The 23,395-nt window shown below is 41.5% G+C and overlaps 1 protein-coding gene across 4 annotated transcripts in view; it reads left to right on the top strand.

The window, feature by feature from the left end:
• The first annotated feature begins 3,038 nt into the window (after window positions 1–3,038).
• Window positions 3,039–23,395, top strand: part of PCDH15 (protocadherin related 15) — a 773,967-nt gene continuing 753,610 nt past the window's right edge. For all 4 annotated transcript variants that reach the window (XM_068688403.1, XM_068688402.1, XM_068688399.1 and 1 more), the window contains exons 1-2: window positions 3,039–3,151; window positions 16,082–16,222. The gene's annotated coding sequence lies outside the window, so the exon portion shown is untranslated. The remainder of the gene's footprint in view (window positions 3,152–16,081; window positions 16,223–23,395) is intronic.

The raw sequence follows: 23,395 nt of genomic DNA, 5'->3' as shown, positions 1-23,395 counted from the left end.
CTTTAACGTGGATACTACTACCAGGAGGCTTCCTGTAGCTAACCACTGCTAAACTATACATTTACTGAGAATTGCAAGGAGTGTGTTTCTTTATTGTTCAATATAATCCACCATCAAGGTAATTTGGCTTTTTTCTGCAAGTCATTAGCATAATAAATTGCCTAATATGCATCTTTTATTGTGAACTAATTTATCCTTTGAGGGGAAGAAAGGCAATCGTTGGTGTCAAATCCTAAATTAAAATAATCTTGGGAATGTATTTTGCAAGATAATGCTGATGAAAGTGAGAATCTGAACTCCAACTAAAACAAAAATCATTAGCTTTGCTGCAGCGTTTACGATAAATAAGCACGCTGCATATAAACTGCCCTGTTACACTTTTAGTCAAGTAACGAACAGTTTTTTTCCAGGTTCAGTGCCATGGTCTCTTTGCACTTGTTGAACAATTTTTCTCCCAAGCCTTCGTCTTGTCAGTCTGCACATTTCTGATCTTGAAAGAGGTGAGCGGTGAGGCTGCGGCTTTGCATACAGCCTCTGCTCTGCTGGGCAGTTCCATCATCCATCATCAAATATACTCCTGCCTATTAAAAGTAAGCAGCAGTGGTAAGGCTGAACCAATATTTGATCGCCCTTACAATTGGCAGTGCATCACTTTAATTAACAAGAAGCCTTTCCTCCTCTGTTAATCTTACCTTCCACCTTCAAAAGCTCAGCTGAGCGGCACTATCTAATGGAATACATAATAACTCAATCACAGGGAGAGCTATCTCCTTGGCTGCTTTGCAGCACCTGTCACTACGTTTGCTTGATATTTGAAAGTGTAAGAATACATTGGAAGTGGTTGAGATGTCTCATGAAGGAAATCATTGTGTACAAAGCTATTAGAACTTGTAAATAGACATTACTTCAAAAGTGCTCTCTGTCCTGCATTGCATCTCAAAGAGGAAATTACGTGCGAGGAAAGGCTGTCAGCTCTTCAACTGAATGCTGCTTCCTCAGGGATTATTCATAATTCCACACCCAAAGACACTCTTTTCTACAAAAGGAAACAAAATATTTTGATGTACAGAGAAAACTGGGAACTCTTCTTCGTCCATTCACATTGTAAAAAAAAAAATGCCGCATACAATGTTGCTTTTTACTTAAAGCCTAAGCAATAATTCCTGTCATATAATAACCTTCTCACCACTACATTATGTACCCATAAAGCCCAGGAACCCCAAGTGCTTCAGGTTCAATGCCACCATTTCAAGTATAAAAAGGTATGCGCTTCCTGCTGTTTTTCCTTTTGAAAATATATCAAAACACAAGGCATATACTCAGGACAAATAGCTCTCTCTCATCCTGCTGGACCTAATGTTGTAAAAAGGAACTGTGCACACAGCCAGCTGCCTCAGGTACTTTCAGCAACGTGTGCATTCCTCTCCAGATGTCTTGGGGCTACAAAATAGTAAACCTTTTATTTCTCTTGTCTTCCCAGAGGACGAAAAAAATCTTTATTAATAGCTTTCTTGAGAACAATGGGTTCTTTAAATTTGCTACCTGCGTACATAACAATCATGTATTTAAGTGTAGGAAAAAAAAAAAGAAAAGAAAAAAGGCCAGCTTTTACTTACAGTATTTTCGTTTAATTTCAACAAAAACAACAACAACAAAATGTTTTCTGTGACAAATTAGCATTTTTTACCACCACATCTAACCTTTGGAGCATTTGGGAATGTGGAGGTTACTTCTATTTTGTCCTGGTTGTTTACTTGACAAGTAAAGTTAAACATTTTTAAGGAGCAGAGAGCTGATATCTGATGGTTAAGTCTATAACAACACTACTCTTCCAGTGCACTTAAGTGACTCCTCCAGCTTTGCATTTTGGAGGAGAAAAGATCACTGCTCTCATCCATTGCTACTTAATGAGTCACCCAACCGTTGCACTTCCATACACAAATGAGAAAAGGGGAAAGAAAAGCAGAAGCAAACCTTTAAAACCTGCAATTTATGAAGGTGTTGAGATGAGTTTCTATAAAGCACACTGCACCACTGCTTTTCACCCTCACTTAACTATTTTTTGCATGTAATTTTCCAAGGCATCTGTTCATCCAGCTTATCTGCCTTTGGTCTCCTCTGGGTCCTCTTGGCTGATTATTCCAGCTGGGTGAGCTTTAGTTTCTCTTTAGTTTCTCCTTAGTATTTTTGTCAATGAAGCTGAAGGCTTTCATGACAGGTAGTTTGTTTAACTAGACAGTTTAACAGTGATGTGTTGCTTAAACTTGGCTCAGCAACTTTTTTGTTGGTCCTCATTCATCCAGCATAAAATCTTCAACATTGTGCAAATAAGCTCTTCAGCAGACAAAGTCTTTATAAACAAAGTTTATTTTTGCTTATATTTTCTTTTCTTCACTGAGTTTCAGATTTTTCCAAGTGACTGTTCATCTCTTGTTCTATGCAGGACTTATCACTGTACATATATACGTGTATATATAGTGTGTAGTGTGTATACAATGCACACTATGTATCGTGTGTATATATATGTATGTTATATAAAACTACATAAATGCACATCTGCTAGTGAGCAACCTACCAGGCTGTGAGGACTAGAGTACATAAATACCCTTGTCCCTGTATTTAAAGGAAATACAACCAAGCTGACCCCAAAGGAAAATTTAATTTAAAAAGATGAAAACACAATAATACCATAAATTATTTCATTCATCTAATTTCCATTCCTTGCATTGAAATTCATGTTGAAAAATTACCTTGTACAGTAAAAAAAAATTAACAAAAATTCATAAATTAAGTGGTGGTCACTCATCCATTACTACTCATAGTTGGTTTTCTTCATGTGAGAATAGTTGAGCACATCAGCTTTTGTAACCAGTCAAAAAAATTATTATTTTTTTTAAGCACCCCATAACTATAGAAAGTTGACTATCAAAGCCTTGATACCTGCATTGTTCTTTTCCAAAAAATGTACTCCTTACTCTGATGTACACAATCTTCTAATTAATTATATTGTCCTTACACTGTGTATGTTTCCCAAATTTCAGGGAAGATCTGATGTGAATAGGTGATGAGACCGGCTGCGTTACCCTTACGTTCCTTCCCAGCATGGTGGGAGAAGAGCAGGACCCAGGCAGGAGCGTGTTGCTGTTGGGAGGTATGAAACTGGCTTTGTCCATGACAGGGAGATGGAGAAAAGCATGGGGTGCTGTGACTGCTGTGAACTCTTGCTCTTCTCATTAATACCTTTCCTTTGGCATATTCTCAGTCTGTTGATCCATGTAAGGAAGCAGAGCCTAAATCTATCCTGTTAAAACCTATAAAATCCCTAATACAGTGGACTATCGAGCATCAGCTTCTCTCTCTCTCCTCATCAGTGCTGTTGCATGCACACCCTCACCCTTTCTGGAGAACAACTCATGTTTTCCTGGTTGGAGCTGGTGAAGTTGTTAAAGAGCTGAAGGCTGCCCAGGCCGAAACAAGCTACCTTCGTGCACATCGTATCATCTCAAAGGCATGTTGTGCAAACAGCTGTCATTAATATTTGAGAAGCTCTCTGGTACTACATAGTGAGTTCCAGAGAAAACTCTTTGAAAAAATGAATAATTCTGCTTTCAGAGCAGTAAATAAGGCATAAAGCAGCACACAGGATTTCTAGGAGAAGGCAAAAAAAAAATGAATTGCTGCTTATTCAGGGAGCATTGTCCATTCAGAGAGCTGACAGAGGGATCCTGGAGGACAAAACAAATATTCATGTCATGAAGGCTGTTCCGGACCACATACCCGCAGGAGGCAGGGGCAAGTTGTCCTCTCGCAAACAGCCTGAATTCTGGCATTTCCTAACTTTTTCAGGGCTTGGATTTGCAGTCTTAATAATGCTGTTTTATTACTGTTCGTTAGCATGCCATGTGCATTTGGTTCCCTTTGTGCTCCTCTGTATCCATAATGTAGTTTTGATGGAACCTTTCGAGAGAACCATTCTCTCTCCTGTGAGCCCTGGTGGAGCCATGCTTATTGTAAATGTATGTGTGTAGTGAATAAAGTTACTTTGGTTTGGATTAAAAATGCTCCCCTTATCTTCAAACCATTCTGGCACATGCTGTGGCACAGCTGAGGAACAGTTTTACGACACAAAATGCCATTCGTTTGCAACTTTTTAATTGGGGCTGCTCCGTCAGTTCTGCGGCACATCGTATGATCGCATTTCAGGCCTTTATAGCTGTCGTAGTTTTACCTCGAATGCTCAGGTCTCCGTAGGCTTACACTCCACGAGGTAATTAGGGGACAAATGCAACCCTTCGAGCACAATGCTGGTGCAGCACGCTAGCCAGCTGTATCGCTGGCGTGGGGAGCCTCCTGCCAGTGCTGGGCAGCTGCAGAGCAAGGGGCTCTTCTGCTGCCTAACTGCTTCTGGTAACTTGTTTGCTCGAAGCAGATCTGCTAGCAAGCTGATGAGCGAAGCACACGGTGCTTCCAGCGCTCCTAACCCCCAGGAGGATGGCGATGTGTATCCTGCAGATGTAGCTTTGCACTGTGCCAAGTGCATTGTGGAGATGGAGCTGCTCTGCGGAGCTGCTTGTGTGGAAGCGAAGGGACTTAGTGCTCCCCCCCCATCATAGCAGTGCTGCACCAGTGTAGTTCAACATGAATTCGGGTACAGTTTTGACTTTTTCGGGACCTTTCTGTATCCTCGCTCTGGCTATTTTGAATCCCATCCCTGGTTACGCTTTACTTTCCATACGAACAAATCCATCCTGATCTTCACTGTCAAATGCCATCTGTAACGATCTCGGCAACGTTTCAGGCTGAAGATTTTTCTGTCCAGTGAGACTGCCCCTGGCTAATCACATTCCACCTAGGAGACTTCGGATTTGCATTAGAAAGCAGCACCAGTCTATCCGTTTCAAATGCTGGGCCACGAAGAAGGGGTTGAAGTGTCTCTTCCAGAAAAGTGGTTTCTGAAATACCTACTTGTAAAGTTTAGCTCCACTGAACAAATGCATAGGTGAACCAGAGTCAGGCAAGTGAAACTTCAGGTGCAGTCCGAGGTCTTTAAGAGCACTGAGTGCTTGAGCCAGCTTGGAGTTAGAGAGGTGTCTATTGCTTGGGGCATATTTTAATAATTTAGGAACCATGTGATGTTTACTACATGAAAATAAATTTGAAGATTGATTGTCCTTCACAGTAAATATCAGCCTGAAGTTTGCCTCAGTAACTATTTGGCTTACATATATTGATATTCACCAAACCGAGAAATAAGTACATGTATATTAGAAACACTTTTAAAGTGTTAATCACAGGCATATAGCCATTCTTCTACAGGGTTTAAGAAGTATAATGGTTTTTACCTAGTTTGAGATCCAGGAGAAAATTACTGTTCACCTTCTGAGATGTGATTTGTATCTTTACTGTGATTTATCTGCTAGAGTAGTCATGTGTTTTTCCTTTTGTGTGACCAGACTAATTAAAGCTGTGTTTCTGTCTGTAATATTTCTAATCTCTATGGAGATGAAAAGGAGACTGATTAATATCACTTGATTATTTTTGGCCATTGGTGTGGCAGGATTTTACTGCACAAAGAAACCACCCCCATTTCTTCACCATTGTATTTATTAAGAAGGAAAGCAAGACCAGTATAGTCCTATATCCTGTAAATCTGGCATAATCAACATATAAAAATGTTATATCAATGCAGCCTGATCTTGAGAATAAGTAATATTGTCATTTGGTTCATCTCCGAAATTACTTTAACTCAACATTCATTGCTGTCTGCAGTCATTTAGACTTGTATTATTACAGGGTTGATGTCTTTTGAGTAGTCTGTGAGACTTCAGTACTAGATTCACAAATCATTAAATTAAAGGAAAACTGTATTATAAAAAGTCATTAAGATACTATATTTCCTGAGGTGCATAAGGCAAAATTTCCATGGTGCGCGTAGCCATTTCTCACCTCTGCCAAGTGAGAATAAAACGTTATTGTATCAGACCTTATTTGTGAACTCTTGTTGATACATGATGAGCATTACTGACACACCTTTGCAATTTAAAAGGGATGATGCATGAGGCTAACACTAAGAAGGGAGGTAGGATGGTGGGACAGGGGAAGGGCTGTGGCCTGCAAGGATGCCTAAAGAGTGAGTGGGTGGCTCCTCCGAGTGCCAGGCTCTGGAGGGATGTAGGCACCATGCTCCTGGCAGTGTGGCTTGTGTCTCGTGGCTTGGAGCAGACTCTTTAACTGCACTGTGTAATTGCTCAAAGACTGCATGCATGATTGGGCATGATTCTTTATCATGTGAACATAGGGCTTTTAATGTTGTTAATTCTTCCTATTAGCTGCTTTTTAAGATTTTGGCACTCAGTAAGATTGGAAAGAGGTCAGAAGGAAGAGAATTGTCAAGGAAGGCTCCTTAGAAGATGGGTGCAGGAGTATGTGTTTTTACTAGTATGATTAAAGAACTCATGTAAAGCTCACAAGAAAAAAAAAAAAGAAGCAGCTTTCCCAGTCTAAAAGTAACGAAGCTAGGAAGAACAAAAGAGGATTAGGAAATAAAGCTGGAAGAGTGTAATAAACAGATTAAAAAAGCATAAACTCCCAGTGAACAGAGAATTGCCAAGGAAATAAACAGAAACAATAAGATTTTTTTAAAGTGATCTGTCTGAAAACAACAAGTGGCTAGCAGAGAAATATGTTTGTGTGTGGCAGGGGGTAAGTGATGAGGAGAACAGAGAGAGATAAATGAGAAATTATAATCAGCTTCTCTGCAACTCTTGTTGCCTTTAATCTTTAACACCCAGCTTGTCAATAATGTATGAATATCCATTGGATACTTTTAAAATATACCATATGATCTCCTTATTAGAAAACAGAAAAAATTGGGATATAAATTTATAATAATAATAATAAGGTCCAGATACTACCTTATACAACCTCCCAGCTCATTTCAGTGACCCCCCCATCAGACACTGTTGCCATATGCAATGGTACGTATTCCTCATCGTCTTGTCCTAGTTCAAAAATAAGGCAGAGGAATGTTAATGAAGGGCATGTTTCTGCACTGGAACAGTATGTGTCTCCTAAATTAAAAATCTTTTGATGTGAGAACAGGATCATATCTTTGTTTATCTTAATACAAGATAGGTGCAGGGCTGCTGCATATGGTAGAGCGCTCAGAGCTGATAGGTCTGACAGGGTAAGTGTCATGTAATGATTTCTTTCTAGGCCCGGAGGAAAAGAAAAGAGTGTCATGAATGCTCACTTCTTCAGGAAACTCACTAAGCCCTGCTCTTAATTTAGTTGAACTTCAACGTGATGGTGGCTGAGAAAACTCAGCATTGTGCACCAGGGCACAAAAACAAATACCAGTGAGACGCGCACTTTGCTTCACAGCTCATGTTTGCTTTTTTTCTACCTTTTGCGTACGGTGACTCTAATAGCACAGGCACAGGTCTTGTTTCCCCTCTATCTACCATCTAACACAATTTTCTGTATATACTGTTACCTTCTACTTTCCATATGCACAGTTTCCTTCTGACTCATAACAGTTTTTTCAAGCAGGAGAGAAAAAAATGGGTAATAACTAGAAGTGGTGCTGATAGGTTTCTATGTAGAAGGTGTATGGACAGTCGTGCTCTTGCTCTGCGCAGTAGAAGTAGCCCATGCATAGGCTTTTTTGGGGTGGGTTCAACAAGGACTGTAAGCTTAGGGAGTGTGCTGTCAGATCTGATTGTTAATCATTTATGACTGTGATGAGTTAAAGCACAAGAAGTGTGAAATTGTGCAGGGTTCCACCTATTGCTGTGTGTTGCTTCTCCATTGTGGAAAGGTCAGAGAATTTGGTGAAATAGTCATCATCACTTTTATTAGAGCTGCTGGCAGAAAGGAAAACAGTGCAAAAACTGCTTTCTTCACCAAAGACATCACCCGTAGGAGCGGTTGGCTGGTCATAACCAAAACATCTCTTTCTCTTCAATTCTCTTCACTGAATCAGAGATTGGCTTCTTCAGTGTAACAAATTCCTCAGCCTTACAGTTGCTTTTCCATATCAGAACTACAATGATAACAAAGCCTTGAGGATATCCCAGCTTTCCTTCTCCTCTTCCTCTCGGTACACCTTTTTGCCAAGACATTTTACATGAACAAACCATTTGGCATCACTCTCCTACCCCTCTAGCTTGACATTGGTATTACTTGAAGCATCATTGAGCCCCTGTTGAATGCTGCTGAAGCTACAGCTGGAATTAGGTCTTTGACAATTTTTTTAGTGGCTCTTACTGAATGTTACGGAAACTGGAAGAGTGAAATTTTGCAACTTTAGAAGAGCTCCTTTAGTATGTGTTACGTTTTTGTCCTTATGAAATAGCTATTAGAGCTGATATGTCGATGTCTGTTGAACTGAACTGTCTGGTGATTAGACATCTCTGCTGTAGTGGTGCCCCCAAACGCACACAAGGAGCTTCATTTCTTCTAGCAAATTACAGGAAAGCCAGCTCTCAATGATCATCAATTACACTAGCCTCTTTGAAGTGTAATTATATGACATTTCTGATTCATTATCAGATAAATGTAGTACAGATCACAGATGAAGAAAGAGTACGCAGAAAAAGTGCTTAATACAGGGTGGTGGTAGTAGGAGATGTTAAATTTTCACCTCTCAGGCTATTGTTTGAGGCTCTAATACAGCTATTTGTTACTCCTGAAGTTTAGGATTGCCTTTCTTGTCTGCAGTCCCATGTGTGTTCATTGATTTGAATGATGACCTGATTAACAACCTTATAACCCTATTGACTTCAGTCCTCCCTCATCAGAACTTTCTGCATCCACTTTCTAGAAGGGTCAGAATGTGGCTTTTCTTATTTGGCACAGCAAGTAACTTTTTTTTTTTTTTTTCCTGGTATCACTCCATCTGACACAGTCAGCTTGTTCCACTCCTAAACTAATTAAACTGTAGCCATTCTCATACTTGTGTTCACTCTGGAAAGCCAGCGGTCTTCTCTGTCATTCATCCATTTTTCTGTTGTAAGAAGTGTCCTTTGTCATGGCCCTTCTCTCATGTTTCATACTGGCAAGGCACCTAATAATATTTCTATTCTAGTTTGTGTTTCTGGATTTAGTGACTGGCAGCTGTCCGTGGAGACTCCTACCAGGTTAGTCATGCAGATTGCAGTTGAGATGACTAATGTAAAGAGAGACAAAGCCGATGTCAAGAAAATGGTGAATGTGCTTGAAGTGATTTAGCAGGACTGTTTGAAATCAGTTGTTGTCCCAAGTCCCAGGAGACTGGTGTCCAAACAATAAAGCTGAGCAGAAGATGATATGTGTGGTGATAAATGTAACTCAGGCTATGGGAGTCTAAAACTGTCCATGGGAGAAAGTCACTTTGCTCGTGTGAGCCCTGAAGCAGTCAGTGGAGCTGTCTAAGAAAATGGTTGGCTCTTATGGAGGGAAGTTATTTTCTATGCTGCTTTGAAGAGGTGCAACCCAGAGCTCATTTTCATGACAGCAGTGAGACTCCTTGCTTGGGTGCTGATGGTGGAAAGGTTGAACTGAACAGCGGTGGCATTCCTAGTACTGCTAGGTGGAGTTTCTCTGATCCAGTCCCATGGTGCCTTAGCCGTTAATCGAGGCATGGTAGAGAAGTAAGAGATTTTAGGCCCACAGCAGGAAATCTCCTTTTTTTCGCTGAGATTATAGTATCATTACATAATTATTCTCTGTCACTTCAACACAGTGTAGTTGAAGTGACAAGAGAAGATTTTGGAATGCTCTTACAAGAGCAAACAGGTAGCAAATGCAGAGGAAGCAACCCAATGAAAAATTATTTCTGTTCAGGCAGTTCCTATACAGTCATTGCATAATTATGTAGATTACTGTCTTAGGTTGGTTTTCCTTTTCTTACGGGAAGATAAAATGTCTATTCATGCTATGAGGAACCCCATCATAACTCATATTAGCTTAGAAAGGCTTTGATTGCCCTTCTGGCTGCCTTTATGTTCTCTGTCCTGTTCCTTTCCCATGTTACGACCCAGTCGTTAATTTCCTTAGACCAGCATCTTCACTCCAGCCTTTTCCTTTGCTCTTTGCTTATTTCCTGTGACAGTATGTTGTACAAAACCTCAGCAAACCTCCATCTGCAAGGAAGTGGCCACAGGAGCTACCGGGTGCTGCATGTGATGGGTTTCCCACATTTGCAGGTCTCTGGGCTGACCTATCGAGACAAGAACTGCAGTAAGATGGAGAGTTTTGTGCAAATACCCAAGCTGGGATTGCTGTAGATGTGCAGTGCTCATTATATATTATAGGAAACAGATGTGGTTTAATTTATTTCACAGAGAATAACAAAGAGAGAGCCATAATATTCCTTTGGATTGTCAAAGCAATTTGCCTTCCATTCATTCTTCTGTATTCCTTTTTTTTTTTTTTCTTTTGTTAGTACTAAAATTTAATTCAGACCAACTAGATAACCTCTGTTTTATATTCCTTTTCTCAGCATTTTCAATGTACCCAATTGTTTAGAAATAAAGTATTTACTCTTTTGGAGAGGTTACAAACTTTGAAACAGTGTCAAAAATTGATTACCATATTTCTTCCTTAACATGCCGTAAAACATGGAAAACAACAGCCTTCATCTGTCCAATTTATCTGTACTCTACATTCAAAACAGCATCTAAGTTACTGACTTTTTCATTCAAGTTGGAGGAGACGGTACTAAAAAAAAACACACTTGTTTGGATATTAGAGTAAATAATTGAGACAGGAGCTGAGTTGCTCAGTGATCAGATAGCATAAAATCTGGATGTACAAAAGCAGTTTTTAGAATGGGAAGAGATGTGATATTTACCATTCCCCTAATTGCAGTCTTTTAGTGTTTCTCCACATTCACTCGCAACACAGCATGCTGCCGTTTGTTGCTGAGGGAAGCCTAATGACGAACTGGCTCTTTAATATCAGATTCTTTCCTTATGACACCCTGTTGAAATCAGCACAGTAGCAACAGGGGCAAGTATGGCTCAGTAGGATAGCGAAGGGAAATTGCTTTTACCAAGAAGATGTCTGTGGTAATACGGAATTCTTAACCCTGGAAAAGTCTGTCTCTTCCTCTCTTGTTCAGTTAAAAATTGTTCTCCCTCTCATTTGTGATACTTCAGTTAAATTTTGCACATGTTAACATTCATTTGTCTTCCCACTTGTTTACCCGAAGCAGGCTTGCTGTTTGGTGGCATTCTCTCTTGCTGGGCTATTGTGAGCTAGACATTTTCCAGCCCAGAAGAGGATGCCACTCCCTTAGTCTCTCTCAGTAGCTGTTACACCTCACTGCTGTTAGGAGAAAAAGGTTCCAGAACCTTGAACCTAAGACCAGACCTCCTTAGTTAGTTTTGTTTTTTGAAACTAGAGATTTAGCTACCTCAATACAGCATAATGATGCCAGAAAAACTTTTCAGTTTCTATACATGGTGGCGGTTGTTTTTATCCACTAAATGTTAAGTATAATTGACTTTATGTGAGAAAAAGTCTTGTGTACACATATGCAGTGTGTGATAGCTCATCTATCCATCCTGAAATTACATTGCTGTTCAGATTGTTTTCAATGAAGACAAAATGTAGACCAATTTTCCTGTTTGGGATTGGGCAATTTTTGAAAACACAAAATAAGTTTTATTTTAACACTTGGAATGCCTGAACGTAATTTGGCTTCTTATCTCATTTAAAGTTTACTTCATGTGATTTTTCTCATGTAAATGGTTAAAAGCGGATCCTATTGTTTTAATGGATATGTAATTCTTTGTTGAAATGATGTGCAGGCAGTCACTGCTGTTACTTGACACGCATTTGCAGTGTACAGTAAAGGTGAGGATCGGAGTTAACCCAGCTGAGAAGAGGGGCTCTGGTGGTAGCGAGCTCAGATCGTACAGGAGGATGCAACTGGCATCGTGCCTTGCCTGTTGCAATCACAACAGGTTCTGCAAAGCACTTTCCCCTCCTCATTTAGGAAGGAGTTATTACAGTTGTGGTCTCTGAGAAGGTCAGACAGAAGAAGCAAGGTCGGTAACTGAGGAGAGGGAAGAGACAGGAAATCGGAATAAGAAAAAATATTGAGGTAGTGAAGTCAGCTGTAGGGCACAGGTTGACCAGGATGAGAAGACAGGCTGCAGCTGGGGGCAGACAGCACTTTTTGTCTTGACTTTGTTCAGTGAACAGCCCTGCTGCCCCAGCCTTTGTAACCTGCACAGAGAAAATAGTTTTACATCAGTAACTCCAGGGGCTTTTGCAAAGCGGTTCATCTGAAGAGGCAACACACCGTGACAAGGCTGCAGAGCCAGATCCAAGGTTGGCTAGGAAGTGTTACAAACTGCATGTTTGAAGCAGATAATGTAATATTTGCTTGATTTACCCTAGTTCTGAAGGCTTTCCCCATCAGGCATGACATTACCGCCCCTGAGCTGGTTGCTGCAGGCGCTGTGGGTGGCTCTGCACCGAGGGGAGAGAGGTGGCAGGTGGGCACCCCATCCCCACAGGCTGTCCAGGCAGGTGCTGGGGTCACAGCTAGCTGGAGTGAGGCTTTGCAGGATTAGCACTTGGGTGAGACCTACGGCAACACAGCCCGGTGCTCTGAGTAACCATCAAAGGCTGGGGTTTTATTCTCTTTGTCAACTCCTCTTCTGTAAGGTGAGAAGATGAGAGAGATTTTTACAAAGGTAATGCAAAGGACCACAGTGCAAGCCAACTTTTTTTTTTTAGATGTTGTGACATCATTGTAAGAAAACAATGTGTTCTCACAGTGTTGTTTTTTTTTTTTTTAAATCAAAAACACACACACACACACACACAAACACAACCAATGAAATAGCAAGTCACAGCAATTGGCAGGTCCCCGTGTTAGTATTTGGTGACGCCAGTGCTAGCTGCAGCAGATGGAGAGATGCAAACATTCTGCAAAAACTTGGACAAACTGAGTTTCCTGAGCTTGAGAAAACAGCTCTGTAAAATGCTTCTTTCTCCTCAAGTGTAAGCTTTCTTAATGAATAACACTTTCTGAGAGAAGGAAGTTGCGATGTGACAGTGCTTTTGGGACCAAGCCAGCTTTCTCTCCAGCAAGCTGCTCTTTCTGTTGACAGTGGCTATTTATGAAGCATATGCCAGGAACATTGCAAAGACAGCAGCAAAAGTCAGTTTGCTTATAAGTAGAGGGTAGAGGTATGTTTGCTTATTCTCTTGCTTTAGTAATCATAATCATTGCAAAATCTTAAAGACATGGAGTCTGAAGCTGGATAAGCTTCAGCAATTACAAACCTGAGGATGTAACTGGATGAAAGGCACTTGGGTTGTCAAGAAATGGCTGCTGTTTGTGTTTTGCCAGCTTAATACCATTGACATTTGCTGAATTTAGGGGTGTCAGAGAGGTCTTGCTGTACCAGCAAATGCCAGGGATGTAACCATGGACCTCTAGTGCCTCAAACTGATACCACTTGAGGGCAAAATGAGTGTTTATGAATTACAATATAGACAGACTGAGAAATTGTCTTTAAACTACTTGCTCTTCAGATGCTTCTCCAGTACTGTCCTGACTTACTGGGATCACAGATAGGATGTAAGACAGCAGCTATGGTCAGGGTGTCACAGAGGGCAGAATGAGAAGGTTATTGTTACTTTACCAAACGTGCCAAAAATACACAGGCTTTGTGCTCAGTTCTGTCTGGAAACTCCTTTTGCAAAGCTTTTAGCATGACTTTACTTGCTCTGTGGACCCCCAAGGAGCTGTCCTTGGAGTATTCTAATCCTAGGACTTAGCAACAGGAACAAGAAGCAGAAGGTGTTCAGATCAAACTGAATTGGAAATATATCAGATTTTAGTCACAGGAGTAACTGTAGGTGGGTAACGGCACTAGTGAAAGGATATTAGCAACCTCTGTAACATATGCATGTAACACCAGGCTGGTTTTCTCTTTCCCCAGTGTCTAGTTCCGTGGTTCATCTTTATTAGGAACACATGGAAGTGGAAAGATACAGTAAAACATGAGGGGAAATCAAATGGAGATGAAAAATTATTACCTTTTCAGTAATGTCCTAGCAGAAGAGTTGGAAGCCCTTAAAACTATCTGTAGTAAGGTTTTTCTCCCATATCCAATGCTGTTCATTTCCCTTTGTCTGGAAAGAGTTGTTTTAAAACGCAGCAAAAGTTGTCTCTGCCTTTCCTCTGTATCTAATTTCATGAACCAGCAGGATTCTGATTCCATGAGGAAAATGAAATTCCTCATGCTGGTTAACCAGCCCGCAGCCACAGAGGATATGTCAAGGATGCACAGCCTTGTCTCCTCATTCTGGTGTCTTTCAGGGAGTAGATGTGCTGCGTGTATACTTACACATATGTACTTACATGTAATCATGATATTATTTGCTAAAACTAAGTTTGTAGTTGGAATACAGGCTCAATTAAAGAAATGTTTACCTCATTAATATTTAAGGCGATTACCACAGAATTACAGAATCACCTAGGTTGAAGAGACCTCCAAGATCACCTAGCCCAACCTCTGACCTAACACTACCAAGTCCCCCACTAAACCAGATCACTGAGCTCTATATCTAAACTTCATTTCAAGATCTCCAGGGATGGTGACTCCACCACTTCCCTGGGCATCCCATTCCAATGGCTAACAACCCTTTCGGTAAAGAAGTTCTTCCTAATATCCAACCAATCCAATATCACCACGACTCTTTGGGTCTGGCTACCCAGCCAGTTTTTAACCCAGCGAAGCATACGTCAGTCCAAGCCATGAGCAGACATTTTTCTTCAGGAGAATGCTGTGGGAAATGGTATCAAAAGCCTTGCTGAAGTCAAGTTAGACCACATCCACAGCCTTTCCCTCCTCCACTAAGTGCATCACTTTGTCATAGAAGGAGATCAGGTTTGTCAAGCAGGACCTGCCTTTCATAAACCCATGCTGACTGGGCCTGATCGCCTGCTTGCCCTGCAAGTGCTGCGTGATGACTCTCAATCTGCTCCATAAGCTTCCCTGGCACTGAACTCTACCATTTCGTGGTAGAGTTCACTCTGCCCAAGACAGCTCCCAGCCACCACATCTCCCACCAGTCCTTCTCTGTTTATGAACAGAAGACCTAGCGGGGCACCTCCCCTGGTGGGCTCACTAACCAGCTGTGTCAGGAAGTTATCTTCCACGCTCTTCAGAAACCTCCTAGACTGCTTCCACTGAGCTGTATTGTATTTCCAGAATATGTCTGGGAAGCTCTTGCCTACGAGAACAAGTGCTGGTGATTGTTCAGCTTCTGCCTGTGGAACTCCTCATCCATCTCCTCATCCTGGTTTGGTGGTCTGTAGCAGACCCACACCAGGATGCTTGCCTTTTTGGCCTTCCTGCTGATCCTGACCCATAGGAACTCAACCTTATCATTCCCTGCCTCAAGTTCCACAATATCAGAACACTCTCTGATATAGAGAGCCACACCACCACCCCTCCTGTGCTGCCTGTGCCTTCTGAAGAGCCTATAGGCAGTCAATGCAGCACTCCAGTCATGGGAGTGGTCCCACCAAGTTTCAGTGATGGCAGCCAAGTCATAGCCTGCCTGCTGCACGATGGCTTCCAGTTCCTCCTGTTTGTTGCCCATGCTGCACGCATTGGTGTAGATGCACTTCAGTTGAGGCATTACCGTCTCCCCCAGCCCTGGCACTGGTGCAGGCCATGTGCAGACCATGGCTGGTTTAGCTACAGGTAGACAGCAGGCAAACTGAGGTGCCATGTCCTGGCTGAGGCACCACGTCCTGGTCGCCATGTTCCCTGGGGGCTGCCTTTGAACGGCTGGGAAGGGCACGCTGCTGGCTCTGCCCATGCCTCCTCAGCCTCACACACGAGGGCTGCTGGGGCCTGGCGGCTCCCTTGTCTGCCTCAAGTGGCCTCGATGGCAGAAAAAAAGCCCTGCCTGCCTTGATCCTCTGCTCTGCTACACAACGCGTCTACCCTGGAGCCAATTGCCTTGTTGCTGCTTATGCAAAGTAGTTATTGCTTTCTGCTATAGAATCAGAGATTTAATGGCTCTTGTGATAAACTAAGCTGTGATCCCACGTGTGTTTCAGTTCCCACAGATGCCAGTGCCAGCTTGGGAAGCTCATATGCCCCTGTCCCCAGCGCCACTCCGTAAGATGCACCAGGACAGCTGTTCGCAGGGCGACTGGAGAAACCAAGCACAGAACCGGGAAAAATCCCTCCTTTTTAAGGTTAGTTTTAACACGGCCTGCTGATGGCTAGCACTGTTGCTGGAAGAAATTGTGGTTCCACTGGGATGGAATATGGAGTGAGAACCATACTCCTTCTGATTCTCCCTACTTGTCTTGGTGGGATTCTCATGACTGAACATAGTTCTGTATAGCAGAGAAGATAAAAAAAAGATGTATTTTAATGAAACCTGCATATATAAATAACACATATGTTTGTATGTGTGACGTACATGGCATCTCTTCATGTATACGTACATGATATCTCTTCAGGAACTTTGAAAAGGTTAATCCCATCTTTGCTGGAGGAAATAGAAGGTTAGGCATGACCTGTCATGAGCTGTATGTGAATCAGGCTGCTGTGGAGGAGCAGCCAAGGACTGACAGGTAATCATTACAGACTTCTGCTGAACGCTGGCCAAGGTGGGGAGGAAACTTGACTGCAGCTTGATTGGATCTTGAAAGGAAAAAAGGTTGTAGTTGAGCTGGCTTGATATGTCGCAGCAGAACAGGTGAAGCTGCAGCCCTGGGACATCATCAGTGAGTTATGTTGCATCTATTTCTGGCTGCTTTGGGCCTTTTTCTCCTCTTCTAACTGAGTGTTTTAGCTGAATGGGGGCCAGCGATGAGTGCTCTGGGAGCTCTATAGAGGTCTGTATTGGGACCCATGGTTTAATGTCTTCACCAGAGGCCTGGAGGAGGTGAGGTAGTTCACTCCCATCACATTTCTGAAGGACAACAAATTCAGTGTGGGAACTGGGGTTTGATTTCTGTCCTTGGAGGTTCTCACGTCTTGACAGGAGAACACCCTGAGCAGCCCGGTCTGGCCCCAGAGCTGAAGGCTGGACCACAGACCTCCTCAGGTCCTTTCCAACCTGAAATATCTTAAGAGCCTGTGTCTGTAGGTGCAGTGCTCCTGCCTTTTTAAAATGTCTGTTTGGTACCACTACATAATTCCATGTCTTCCTGTGGCTTGGTGCTCTTGTAAGACACTGAACTGCATCAAGGTGACCTGTTGTGCTGAAGTCGAGAGTTAAGCTGTAAAGCAGCAGTACTGAAATGCTTTACTTGTCTAACATGGAAAGCCAAAGCACAGCATTCAGCGAAGTATGCTCCCCAGGAGACTGGCTGGAGCTGGAATATCCTTTCTTGGTCCTTGACAAGTAGGTTTTGCAGTCTCTGCTGAAGCTGGCATGGCTAAAACTGTGATGCTTATTTTGTCCAGGGTTGTGTTTCCACAGTCGTGAGCTTTTCTTAGTGAAGTTTTTGCCTCCATCCCTCTGGGGTCTGTAGTGGTGTTTCTGATGCACACAGTGTCCCCAGACACTGAAGCATGGTACAAGAATGTGAAGAGGTTTAGAGAAAGTTATTTCAGCCTTGCTCTTGAGGGTTTCACATACAGGGTCTGAGAAGAGGCAGGAGGGAGGCAGCAGGAGGAGTGAGAAGCAGGCTCAGCACATCAACCCGAGAACTGGGAAACTGCTGAGTGTGAAGCCTGTGACAGTGATTCTGTTCTTTAGTTTGATAGTGTCTTTGGCCTTTTTTTAATGAGTTTTTCTAATTAAGGCCCTGTCTTAGGCTATTTAAACTTATCTTGCGGTCTCTGTCATTCTTGTTTTTGTTCAACATCTTTGATGTTTTCTGTTATTAATAACTGCATGGTGACGGTGCTGTCTGGTGGTAACTGTGGTGGTAACTGAGATAAAACAGTATCAAGGTCTCAGTTGCTAGTTTCTTTTTAAAATACTTTGTGAACAAACATTTCTCAAAGCAAGAGAAGAGCTGCACTGTGTCAGTTTTGAACGGTAAACAAACCCCACTTTGTATCAGAACTTCAGCTTAGGTGAGTCCCTGATGTTTGTCAGGTTTTTATTTTATTGTTCTCAATGGGTTCTTCCTAAGACATAGGAATTGCAAACTGGACAAGGCAACAGAGTTGCTGTAAGATATCTCAAGTGGTCACTGATAACAGGCTCTGCAGAGAAATATTGGGAAAATCTCTCATGCATGTTTCTGGAAAAAACATCTATTTGGAGGCTGTTTACTTCTGCTCTGAAATAAAGGATGAATTATTAGGTAAACAAAAATAATAATAATAATAAAAGAAAGCTTGTGGATAGTTGACGTTAAGCATTGTGCCTGTAGAAATGTGATGAAGGGAAGGAAAAAGAAGGTAAGTATAATTTTGTGTTACTTGGGGAGAAGATCAACATACCTCAGTGTATATCAACAATATTAAAAAATAAGCTGCTCATATAATTCAGAATCCTTAGGGAAAATAGAGAACAGGAAAACATTTTATGGCTTGGGCAAGTTGGTTTTCAGCTTTGTCTTGAGTCACCGTAAGTACTTTGAGCCCATATATATGAACTTAAGAATTCTCTTTGTTTTGTTCTTGGAGAACTTGCATTGAATGCACTCCTTGACAGCCATGTCAGTCCTTACCTGTTCGCTTGGCTCTTGGTGCATGCAAACGAGTTGTTCCCTGTGGCTGAATAGACTTTTATATCAGCTGGAGGACTCGCTCTCTTCACAGGCTCTTCGGCACTGTCCTGTGCTGTGCCAGGTCCACATGGCCCTCAGGGTGAGGGGACGGGGCATGTGCTTGTGCAAACGAAGCTCTTTGTCTGTAGGGAGCTTTAGGTTGCAGCCTGGGAGAGCTGTGAAGTGCATTGGTGTTGTGTGTTCATGCATAGATGAAATAGTCAGGACTAGGCTATTACAAAACCCTCCTGCTTTATTTACTTACTATTTAGCTGTAATGAACAATTCTCTGATTCTTCTCTTGTTGAGCACTGCACCTCTCTCATGCTGATAATAGTAGATGATTTTAAAATGTTGCAAGTTCACAAGCAATTAGGGCAAAGACATGTCAGTAATGTGACTTTTTCATTGTCACAAATCACCAGAGAGAAAGGGAAGTGTTGAAAACATGGTTTTTGGTTGCTGTTCTTGTTCAGTGAACTCTTGGGCAGATAACAAATCATGGCACATCCATCATTTCACAGCTATTTGGTGAGGTATTAAGCACTAAGCACATCTTGTGAGATATTAAGCATTGCACAGGCCTGCTTGGCCTCTACCAAGTCAGGCACACACTTCAAAAACATTTATACAGTAGTTGGTTTAATTCTCTGGGATATCTGTTGCTCCTTTAATAATGCAGCTTTACGTTTATTACACTGGAGAGTGGACCTGCTTCTGTATGCAGAATCTTTTCTCTTGCTGTTTTTTCTGTTGGCAGGCCAACTTATCTGGTGCTAGTACATCACCAACCACCTGCTGTGGGCTATGTATCTGTTTTCTTAATTGCAATGAAATCATTTATGCCAACTAATGCCACATTACAACAGCATAATTTAATTTGGAGCTGTTCATTATAGTTCTATTACCCTTCAGCTTTGGCACCCTCCCAGAAAAGGACCCATGTGTAGTAGGTTAGACAGTTTCCTGAAATGATAAAAATGCACCCCACACAGCTTGCTGCCAGGTCTTTTGTGCTGCAGAATTCTGGCATAATTGCATTTATTGGGTTCTGCTTGTGTCATGCTAAAAAATCATAACAGTAATGGCATTTTTTCATAGAATTACAAGTCTAGATTGCAATCTTTTGCTATTCTAACTTAATCACTTTATACTATAAAAAATAAAGATTTTTATGACGCATTACAAATGTTGCTTGCTTTTAAACAGTGGAGCTTTTAACTTGAAACCTGTATGGAATTATCCACTAGGTTAATAGGCGCCATGGCTAGAAGAAATTCAGGGTGCCTCACAATTACTCCCTAATGAGAACAGTAATGAAAGCTGAACTTGTGAGCAGTTGGCTTTTTGAATTTACTTTTATTTTGCATTTAATGTACATGGTTTAAGGCATTTACTCCATTATTATTTAAGGTGTTAACATGCAGAATGTGGTTTATTAACCATTCCACTGTTTCTCTAAAAGTATTTATGGTATTTTTTAACAATTAATCAAAAGCAGACATTGTAAAAATGAAGACCAGATTTATTGCCAAGATCATAAATGTCAAGTATACTGTTATGCAGGCTTTGTATTACTTCAGTTGCAACTTTAAAGAACATTTTAAGTGATTGGAAAAAGGAAGTTTATTAAAAGCTCAGCAGGTCTTCTTTGCACTCTACTGTTATTAATGTAAATCGTTGCATCACATGATAGAGGAGCAGGCAACGTGGTAGGAACAGTTTTTAATCAGGTCTTCTCTGCAAATACCAATAACTTCAGGAGGAACTAAAGCCACAGACCATCCCGTTTCCTCTGACAAACAAATGCTGTGACATTTTAGAAGAAGGAAAGGATACAGCAAACCACCCAGGGCAGGTAACTGCTGAACTTGTCTTGGAATATATCCTCATATTTTTGAGCAGCAACTGGACAGTGAACAAGAGTTCAATGAAACAAGTTCATTAAAGAGTTCTGAGTAAGGTAAGGAAGAAAGAAGAAATATTTAGATCAAAGGCAAAGCTACTTCAAGTGTTTCATTTGTATATTACTGCGTTTTCAAAATACTGTAGTCCATGAGACATAGACATGATTTTAACCTCCTTTCTAGTGTGGAAAACTGCAGACCATTTGCATTGAAACATTAAACACAGGTAGAGGTGTTTTTTTTTTTAATCTGGGAAGCCTTATCACCGAGAGGTGATTGCTGACACTGTGAAGTGTTTTCTAGCTGTCAGTACAGGGAAATTAATGCTGGAGTATGAAGAACACGTACAAACAATACAAAATATTCAGAGCACTTTTATCATTGGATAAGACTGTTAAGAAAAATTGCACACAGGTTAAGGAAGTGAAATGGTTTGTCTTACAGAAAAATGCCTGACAAGGGACATGGTTTATGATACTGTCATGCCAAGTCCTAGTGTACAAGTGATGTCTGGCCTCTGCACGCCTGTGGACTCTTCCTGCTCCCAGGAGCTCCAAGGGCTGCCCAGAGCTGTGTGGGACTGAGCAGGTCTCCCCTCAGCCCAGAGCCCTCTCACAAACACATAGAGCACTGCCCACAAAGCAGCATTGCCTGGGACTCACATAAAACCAGACCTGCGGAACAGATCCATTCCTGGGACACCGGCTGTTTGATGTGGTAACAGGCAAATACTCAAGTCAGCATTTTACTTTGATTCGAGTAATGCTCAGTCAGCAAGGAGTTTGTGGCTTTCCACAGTGCCAGCCCACACCCAGCTGACTTGCCTGTATTTTTTGAACATCCAAATGGAAGGACATTAACATGGTAGGTTTTAGTCTGAAACGACTAAATTTCTTCACAATTCTACCTCCTTAAGATGACATTTTGAAGATCAAATTGCTACTTTGAAATGGAAAGGATCGACATTTTCAGAATTGGTCTGGAATAGAGACACAGCCCTGAAGCAAGGCCTCAGCTCCAGCCCATCCCTCTTCCGCTTCTGTTACCACAGGGAAATGTAGTTCAATTGAATTCTCTCTGGTATTTCTTTTGTGCTGAGAAGGTTTGAAATGGCTTTCTGGATTCCAGTTGTGACAAAAAGTGACATATTTAGACTTTCAAGAAGCCTGTAGCATTTCAGGATCTCCTTTCACGTTGACCTCAACTTTCATAGGCGGTGGGGCACATAGTGTCACATCTACAAGAAGCTGACTTCCAGTTTCCTCCTGGCTTTCCAAAGTAGGTCTGCAGACTACAACTGAACTACCTACAAGCTGACAGAGAGTTGACAGCAGAGATAGGTAGAACTGGAAGAAACCGGACATGGTTGTCTGAGGTACTCGGCAATATTTGTAATCTGTGGATAAGCAGCAATCAGCAAAACTCACAAAAAGCGGTAAGTGCTCTAAATGTCATAATGAGCTCAGTCATTGAAATCTGAATGCCATTTATGTTGCCCTTTGATAATAATCTGTGATTGCCACTCAAGGAGGCAATCATGTGTTCAGTGCAGCAAAAAATTACATATATAACCCAGGCTTTCCATTGCAGTCTGAACTGCTCTAAAGTATACTAAAAGGATCTTTGACTGCATTTGTGTTTAGATGGCTTGCATCCATGTCACATATTTTCTAAAAAAGGGAATCTTAACAGAATTTATTCAGGGAAAATGTGTGTAGATTACAGGTATTCTTCGGAGAACTCTAGAGATAATTTTTCTACCACACAAAATGCATGTTATGATGCTGGCACCATCTGGTCTCTTAGTTAATCTTATTCATGTATTTTGAAGATCTTGCTAATCCAGATTTGTCATACTAAGTTCCTCTTTTTTGGTGTTGATTTTTTTTTATTATTATTTTTTATTTACTTGTTGCTGACTGATGAGGTGTTTATCTTTTGTTTCTGCCTCTAGATGGAACATTTTAAAAATATTTTCTGAGATGCAAAATTTCTTGAAAGGGTATAATGCAATGAGATCTCTTCAGCTGCTTTTCTTCCCTGTGTATAAATGCCAACCTAATCACAGAAGTAATATAAAACTGTGTTCAGAATTGATGGGCAGGTAAAAACATGACATCGTTGGCAGAGAGCAGAAAAGTGCATACTTTCTTCTTCAAAATAAAGGAAGGAGAGGCTGAGTGTAGGTGAATCCAGTACATGTTCCAGTGTTGACATTAAGTACTCCACTGAGTATTGGTAAACAGCACAGTAAGTTGATCCATGCTACTTTATGTGGTGGTAATGATAACTAATTTGTAATTAAGTTTAACATTTGAGGGACTTGACAGAGCAAGTCCTCTACAGAGGAATGCAGAACCAAATGACTGCACTGGTTACTCAACAGATACAGAGAGGACACGCTGCAGAACTACCCAAGTCCCCCTGAATAAATCACTAAGTGTTTTTTCCTGCCCTGAACTTAAACAATGCTCAGTGTATGCAGACAATTTGCTCAAGTGGCTCTTCTCTAGCAAGTTCTCTGTTTCTTGCACCATGCTGCAACAGGGTTTTGGGAAGAACTCTCCATCCACTCTTGGCTCCATCTATGCTCTAAGGGCACCACTACATTGACAAAGAATCTTCTCAGCAGCAGAATTTGCCTGCCTGAGTATTGCAATATTGTGTATCCAATTCATAGAGCCATTGTTTTAAATATACTCATAAAAACATAAAAACCACCATACAATACAGACCAACAAGCCATTTAGCCCAGTAACCTGCCTCCCACAGTAGCCGTGATTCA

Source organism: Anas acuta, chromosome 7, assembly GCF_963932015.1.
Source record: "Anas acuta chromosome 7, bAnaAcu1.1, whole genome shotgun sequence".
Taxonomy (NCBI): Eukaryota; Metazoa; Chordata; class Aves; order Anseriformes; family Anatidae; genus Anas; species Anas acuta.
Note: the sequence above shows the minus strand (reverse complement) of the source record. Positions and strands in the feature narration are given on the sequence as shown.